Raw genomic sequence first — 8761 nt, forward strand, 5'->3', positions numbered from 1 at the left:
GCATGGGGTAAGGCACAGTCAAAGGAATCAGAAAAATAGTTGAAATCTGTGGATCAAACCGCACCTGAAGCTTAGTTCAATTTTTAATTTGTTAGTTACACAATACAACAATGTCTCTGTGAGTTGGGGTTCTGTTTCTTGCACTGAAACAAATGAACAGATGGAGCTATTTGAAATATGGTGGTCTATGATTGGAGGGAATGAGTTGATCTTTTGGAGGGGAGGGAAAATATGGGAAAAGAGAGTGATGAGCAGCGTTGGTTGGTCAATTGAATGAGTCCAAATGTTGGAGGGTCTTGAATGGTAGACCAAGACACATGTGAATACATGTTAGTGTCATGAGATGATTCTAGGGAAAAATGACTAAACATTTTATAAATATATAAGAATGATATTGGCCACTAAAAGCCAGAAATCATATAATAAGCCCAGGGAAGACTCTTCTTAGTTCCTGGTTTCTTTTTTGCCCTGAAGAGGACCCACAGGGGCCAATTAATACCTTCCAAGCCTTTATTTTGCCAGATATCATCTTTACACAAAACTCCTGGAGCTGCTCGCATAAAGTTTAAAAGTTGGTGTGTATAAGTTTATGTGTTTCCTTGTAAAATGTATTTGCCTTATGGCTTGTACTTGAAATAAAAAAGTATTTCCAAAGTTATAAATATGAAGTTTAGAAGAGAGCATATTTCTTGGTAGAAATTTATTCCCTGTGACACATTTTGAAGTTTGTTTTCCATTTTTCTTTATCTCTGATCCTTCAGAGCAGTGTTTGTTTTTGCCATTATGCAAGATTTGCAGCCAAACACTGTGGTGTTTGTATATTCTTTCTTAATCAGATAAGAAAAATCATTCTAAGCTTTATCTAGAAATTTCCATGCTAAGTATAGTTTAAAAAATTTTTGAATAGCACTACAAAAAGGACTAACCTCAAAAGGTGTGAACACAATTGTCCATAGGGAACACAGACTATAGGCAAAAGCACAAACTATGGTACAGTTTCAAATGAAATTCCAAGCTCAAAGGCAAGGTAAGATTTACATGTTTTCAGGTTATATGACTTAATAAGAAGAAGTATTTTGCACGTTGTTATTTACTTCACACTGAACATTGTTGATTTTCATGGGGCACTGGCTTGGTTTTGAGCAGCTGCCGTCACAGCCCCTGCTTGCCTCTATCAGGCAGAGCTTCAGAGGGCTTGGGCTCTAGGTGCCTCATAGGGGACCTACTGGTCCCTGAAGATATGAGCATTATGTTTAGTTGACCAGTTGCAGTTTAGTTTTCAAGGGGTGATCACTGATAAAGTTGAATGCTTTGAGTCTTCACACTTGTTCTCAAGTATGATCTATTTAACAGCAAAAACCTTTTAAAATAGGGAACAGAGAGGGGCCAAATGAACCTAATGAATAGGGTTTTCATTTTTAAAAGTCCAATCAGGATACGCATAGGGAAAGCTGTTCCACCATCCACCCTATCATTGAATCACTAATAAGAACATATATTGTGGATCTTGTTTATTCCAGGAGCAGAGCCATGGATGCTGTTTCTAGCTGAGCCCCAGAATCCTAAATTGGCTAGCACTCAAATTCTCAATTAGACCAGAATATGTGGGTCCACTCAAAGGGAGAAAAACTGGAGCCAGAAATCAACAGAGATATGATCGTATGAAACAATTCCATGGGAGATAGCTTTGCCTTGCCCAGTACAGTGTTTTCCAGCTGGTGTATTTTGCAGAACAAGTGTGTTAAAAAAAAAAAAAAAGCTTTAATGGTGGATGGGAGCTTCTTTTCTGTCCTTTCATATTCTGTTAACTTTGCTTAACCTGTTAAGCTTGTAAAACATTAGTAAAGCTTTTCTTTTAGTAGCAGCATTCCTCAAAGTGTGTCCTATAGAATTCTATACCCGCAAGACAGTCCAGTAAAAGAATTGTGGGAAACTACAAATTGCATACCTTTCTTGGAGGGATTAGTTTCACTCTAGGAAATCTGAGAAGTCAAATGGTAAAGAGATTTGTTTAACTGTTTCAGATTATTTCTACCTTGATCACAGAATCATTTTATGCCATCTATGGTTCTATCTCTTACTCTTCTCTAGAATACTGGAACTGTGGGACATTGAAAAAGACAGTCAGCTGGCACCCTTAGTAGTTCCAATGTCAAGGAAACCAACACAGAACACCAGGAGAAAAAAATTGTAATTTCTAGTAGCACTACTACCAATGAAGCAAGGCAGAGTGGATATGCAACTATGATACCCAATGAATGACAACTGAAAACAAGAAACGGAATGGCTACAAGAGACATTCTCTTACATATGAGATTTGTACATTCATAAACTATAAGACAATATTTCTTGTTTTGTCTTCTTCTGCTACTTTACCCAGGTTTTTCTAATGAGCTAATCTATAATTCAGCTAACCTGGTGACACATAGGCTTCTAGTAGGGAGTCACTTTTCTTTAATTACATCTTTTTATTTCTAAGCTCTGTTACACGCACACATACATTATGCCTATTTTTGGTTCCTTATCATGTTTTAATCTGTTACTAAAAATAAAAGGACTACTGTAGAACGTTGTTTTAGTAATCTCATTAGCATCTTCATGTGTTTGTTGCATACTTTGTGTAAAAAGTCTGAAAGGCACAGGCAAGTATAAATACAACCTTCTGCCTTCAAGACATGAACAGTCCAGACAAACTCACAGGAAAAGAAAGATGCTGCCATCTTGTTGGGATGTTAACTTCCAATCAAACTCAGTTACACTGAGATAATAAGAAAATATCTTCCTAGAACCTTAAGCAGAGTTGGAAAACAAGGGTGTGGGGTGTATAGTGACATAATGTCAGAGCTGGCATCTCCCAGGGGCTCATCAGTGTAGTTAAGCCTTTTCTAGTTGCTCTCTCTCGGAGGGTCTAATAGGGCCCTTAGATGCACAATGCAATGGACTACATTGGTGATTGTATTGGCAACAAATCTCTAGTTCAACAAGTATTCAGAGAAGTACTCCATCTGCTTTAGGTGGTCATAGTCCAGTAGAACAGAGTACATAGCACATGATGTGTACTATGATGAAGGGAGGTACTGGGTATCATGGGAGCACAAAGGAGGCTGCCTAGCTTAGTTAGAGTGGAGGGGACCATGGAAAAGCTCAGGGCTGAAGCATGAGAAGAGCTCTACTGACCTTCTTTGCAAAGCAGAGAGAAGCTTGGTCCACAGGTGGAGAGGAATAAGACTTGCTGTACCCCCAGAGGACTCAATCTTGACCATGGGATGCATGCTGGGAGTTTGGCATGGAAGGCAAGCAGGGGCCAGGCACCAGAACCCTTCATATGACAGTTTTCAGGGGCTTGACACTCATAGCTCAGGTCAGTTCTGAGCAACCAGGCACTCGGTTATATCATTTGGGGGTATTTATTTTCTCATTTGTAACCTTGGAGCATTTGTACCTCTGAGATATGTCTAGTTTTAAGCAATCTATGATCTATTTGGTAGAATGTTCAATACATCAAGGCCATTCTTCTCCTGATTCTCTCTAGTCTGTTTTTTTTTTGTTAGACAGTCCTCACTGACCAGAGTTGGTTCTCAATATACTCAGTGCGAAGAGTTTTCTTCTTCAGCATGGTAAGAAAAGTCCACTTTTCTCTTGAGTGCTTGGCCTTTGTGTTAAAGTAGAAAAAAGAGCTGTTGCAATGTCAAACCAGAGTGATTATTATTCAAATCTTTTTCTTCTTCCACACTGTATGAGTCTTTTTCATATTTCTTTGACTTTTCATTGGACCAAGTACAATGAACTTAATGCACTTTTTATTAAATTCCATTTCTTATAACTAGAAAGAATTCTTCCTCCTTTCTGCTTTGTGGGTTCGTACAAATTGCTAAACACTCAGGCTTTTAACATATATTCTGTGGCTTTCTTTTCATTTTATTATGCCTTAACTTGGTAGAAGTATTGTAGAGAAATTTTAAAAATTAAGAAACTAAAACTTGAATTTTCACCATTAGAATTCAATGCTATTAATTTTTTTCTGTATTTATTTCAGGTCAAATTTTTAAAATTTAATAAAATAAATATTTCAGATGAAATAGAGTTGTCTTTGATCTTTATCAGGAAGCTATTTTCCAACTCCCCTACTATGAGCTCTATCTCCAAATTTGTCATATGTACAGCATAACAATATGTTTCCAAATGACAAACACTGGATTCACATGTGTGATTGAGTTTGATAAATTATTTTAGCAGTTGTTGGTGTTTAAAAATTTTCAAATGTGTAGCAAGTAATAATATTGAAAATTATACTTTTTTCAAGGAGAACCAAGTAAAAGAGGATTAATATTTGAACTCTTGTATTCAATTCCTAGTATAAGGTCCCTGGTGGGAGGAAGAAGGAGAAGGAAGAGAAGAAGAAGACATAGAAGAAGAGGAACAGGAGGAAGAAAGAGAAGGAGTGAGAGAGGTGAGAGAATAGGAAGAAAAGAGAGAAAGAAAGAGTGAGGAAGGAAGAAAAGAAGGAAGGGAGAGAGCAAGAGAGAGAAGGAGAGAGAGAGAAAATGAACTAAGATTACCAAAGTAATAGGAAAAAAGTGTGGTTTGAGGGGGTTTGGAGATAGTCAAGTGGCCATTGGATTGTTCCACTGGACGTGGTTCCTGGTCATGGGTTACTTTTAATTGATTGCTCCCATTCTAAGGTTAATAGATGAACATTATTGTCTCAGAAGTGGGTTTCTTATAATTAGCAAGCAAGTTTGGTTCTCTCTTGCTCTATCACAACCACTGACCCTTCTACCTTCCTCCACAGGATGCTACAGCAAGAAGTTCCTCACAGATGCCAGCACCATGCCCTTGGACTTCCCAGTCTTCAGAACTGTGACCCCAATACGTCACTGTTTTTGTAAATTGACCGGTAGCAGGTATTCTGTCACTCCAGCTCAAACTTGACCAAGATTACTGCTTTGCTTTCTCTATGGAAATAAAGAAAATTTTTTCCCTGTTCACATTCTCTTAAAGCTGGGAATAATGGATTCAGATGATCCTAGTTAATTTGAAACTTTTAAAAGTGAGCTGGAGACTCAAGGACAGTTGAGAAATTATTCATGATTGGATTTACATGAATAATAAGAGTGGGTGATTTCTCCGATCTATTTTCAACAGTATGTGTTAGGCTCTGTTTGCTGCTAATTATGTCATATATAACATCTCTCTTAATCCTCATAATAACTTTATGCATTTAGTACTGTTACATTATTCACTTTGCACATAAAGAAAATTTCAAATATCTTCTGCAAAAATTGAGGAATATATGAATCAAACTGTTCCTACTGGGTAAAGTAAGTCAGGTCTCTCTGTGTCAAGCCTTTCTTGGTTGTGTCCAGAGTTGAAGCTGAACTCTCTAGCTTCACTTTGTTTCATTTGTCCATTAATGAATTTTTCTCTTTAAATTAGCCAAAATTGTATCCTGCTGCTTGCAACTAAAAACTCTAATTGACTTAGCCTCTGCTTCCAAACTCTTGATTTCACAACATAAATTCCTATTCATTTTCAAGAAACTGCTTGAAATACTATGTTTGGTATGGAACTTGATGTTACAGGTTAGTTTTTCGTTCTTTGCACATTATTACTTCATATATAAATATATGTATGTGTATATATATATATATATATCTTCTTTCTGTATAATGTCTAACTTTAAAAGGAAAGCTAATTTTACTTCTCTTTTATTTTAACCAACAACTTCATTAGTTGATGCGGTCAGTCAAATAATGTTCTACTAAGATAGCTAAGACCTAATCCTTGGAGCCCATTACTGTTCATTTATATGGCAACAGGGATTCTGCAGGTCTGATTAAGTTAAAGACCTTAAAATGGGGAGATTAACCTGGATTATGTGGGGAGGACTGAAATGTAATCACAAGCATATTTATAAGAAAGAAGCAGAAGGAGATTTGACTTTATGATTTGATAAGAGAGACAGATATTAGAACAATGTCCTGGGAAAGAGAAGGAAAGGGCCACGAACCAAGGAACAGCGGTGGTCACAAGAAGCCGAAAAAGGAAAAGGACTGGATTCTCCCCTCAGAGCCTTTAGAGGCACCTTGCTAACGCCTTGGGTCTATTTGTGAGGCTCATTTCAGACTCATGACCTCCGGAAGTACAAGAGAATAAATCTGTTTCTTTTTTTTAAAAAAAACCACTGCAAATCTGAACAATTTGTTACAGTGGCAATAGGAAACTAATTGTTGATGAAATGAGATCATTATTTTGTGGGTTTATGCTTGGTATAGGCTCTATTATGGTTTTAGCCTGGGGAGGATCGATGACAACTCACACCCATTCATTGTAAAATGTCCAGGCTGTAAGAAGAAATATTGTGCCATGATTTCTGTTGTGGAGAAGGCACTTTTATGGTCAATGGATTTTGTAGAAAATGAACGATATGAAAACATTCACTGGCACAAGCTTGATTGATTTCAAAATTTCACATGTCAAATAGTCTTACCATTTCTTTGGAGTGGAGTGTCATTAACAGTGTTTCTACGGCACCAAGAGTTATTCCGCGTTGACAGAAGGAACAGCAAAAATTCAGTTTGGTTGGTACGCTGATGTAATGTGACCTAGATCTAAAGAAAAATCTTAAGGAAAACTTATGCCCAGAATAAAGCCTATTTTGTTCTAAGTGTCGTTTGTCCTTTAGTGAAAGGAAGAGTAAATTAAACATTGTGGCTGAGTCATTTGAAAGATCACAAGGTTTACATAGTTCCTGTGGAAGCCACGCCCCTTGAAGATACCATACACCTGATAAGCTTTAGAAATTTAATAAAAGTTGTTTTAAATATTTTAAGTGACTATAGGGACCTCTGTTTGGAGGGGGAAGAAAAGAGCTGTGTGCTTCTTTTTATAAGAGTGTGTGTGTGTGCGCGTGTGTGTGTGTGTGTGTTGGGGATGGTGTGAGGGTGGGGTGGAGTGAATGAATACCTATTAGAATTTCTTTGAATAATGTCTCAATATATTACTGTTGTTAATAAAATTACGGTTGGTGCACCAAGCAGAATACTCCTGAAATAAATAGCTTCTAAAGCGATATTACAGAGATTTCCAATATCAACTTGTTTCTATTTCATAGTGTGTAGATAATAGGACTGAAGACACATCTAAAGGTCATTGCTTATGTTGTGGTTATATGTCTTACAATGCCTGACTGATGTTTTTGAAAGAGTGACTGAATACTTATGCCATCCAGGATGGAGGTTCTCTTCGATGCTGACAAACACATATCTATCTAGATAACGGAACTGGTTCTTTATATTTTTTCATGTGTCTTTGTTCACATAAATACAACACATAGAGCATTCAGCTGTGACTCATGAATAAATCTTGAAGATGCATGAGAAGAAAGAGCATTCAAATATGATTTTCAAGTGAGGTGGGAGGAGAGGGAGGAAAGGAGGAAGGGAGGGAGGGAGAGAGAGAGAAGAGAGAACATCTATAGGGAAGAATGCTTTTCATATTTTTTTGGTTCTTCTGGGTAGGTAAGACTGTACCTGGTGGAGAATCTAAATGTCTTAGATTCAACCCTTGAGCACAGAAGCCAAACATTTTGTGGGTTTTGTTGTTATTGTTGCTGTTAACATTAGAGCATGATGAACTTTACCATCTATTTCAAGAAAGGTCACATTGCTTGATCAATATAATGAATCCACACTGAGTTCCCATGTTGCGCCTAAGTCTAGCTCTGGAGGAGCAAAGTATTGGTTCCCCTCCACAAGGAACTGGAGAGTTAGAAGCATAGAGTGACTGATGTATAATTATAAATAAAGGTCAGCAAAATGTGGCATACCTTCTTGTCACTTCTTCAGGGTCTAAGACAGCCATGCTGATTTCTCAGGCCCTCCTTTCCTCTGGTCCTGGAGGCAGCTTTTATTCTCAGCATCACGCACCATGAAACCACTACCCTTGGATTGAAAATGACATTCTCAGTAAAGCTCATGAGTAACTCAGCCTCACTAGGTGAGCTCATTTATTTACTCCCACAATGAGAAAAAAATAAAAGGAGCTGTTGAAACAATTTAAGTGAAAGCTCTGAGGTGTTGACTGGCCCGACAAATGTGGTAGGTGATACTCTCCAGGTAGCTCGGTGAGGTTTGCACACAATAGCCAACTTGTGAATAATATTATAATCAGTAATAGTTTCTGGTAGGCTAGAAGTGAATTTGGAAACCCAAATCCCATCAATAACAAAATCTACACCAAATTACATAGTAATTTATTCACTCTAATTAATTTACTCATTTGATAATTCAACCAAGAACACAACTACTATAGAGTGGTGTCTAGGTTCCTTGAGGAGAGGTCAAACTAGTAAGAAAAGAAAGGCTCATTATACACATTCTTTTGTAATTGTCTGAAGCTCTGGACCAATTACTATTTTATTTCAATAAGTAGGGCAGAACCTCTTTATGTCAACCTAGACTTCTAACTCGCCTGCCTCACAGGTCTTCATAGAAAGAAGACTACACTGCACCTCTTTGAAGCCCAGATGGGGGTATATGTGACTTTTTTTTTTTTGGTACTGAGGATCGAACTCGGAACCTTGTGCTTGCGAGGCAGGCACCGGAACCACTGAGCTAAATCCCCGGCCGCTTATATGTGACTTTTTAACACAGAAAAATCAACATTTTTTCATTAAGCCATGGTAGCCTTCATGTGGGACTTGCCACAGAAGATATTGGACATATTCCTCTGTCTATCACTCCTTTGGTAATGATAACTA

General features: G+C 37.6%; 1 long non-coding RNA gene across 1 annotated transcript; it reads left to right on the forward strand.

Annotated features, from left to right (window-relative positions):
* Nucleotides 1–703: 703 nt before the first annotated feature.
* On the forward strand, nt 704–6780 carry LOC147830686 (uncharacterized). Its single transcript, XR_015449309.1, has 3 exons — nt 704–3617; nt 4356–4450; nt 4793–6780. It is a non-coding gene; the product is annotated as an uncharacterized LOC147830686 (long non-coding RNA).
* Nucleotides 6781–8761: the final 1981 nt, after the last annotated feature.

The sequence above is a fragment of the Heterocephalus glaber genome, unplaced genomic scaffold, assembly GCF_053883595.1.
Source record: "Heterocephalus glaber isolate CG9 unplaced genomic scaffold, H.glaber_assembly_v1.0 deba00000071, whole genome shotgun sequence".
In the NCBI taxonomy this organism is placed as follows: Eukaryota; Metazoa; Chordata; class Mammalia; order Rodentia; family Bathyergidae; genus Heterocephalus; species Heterocephalus glaber.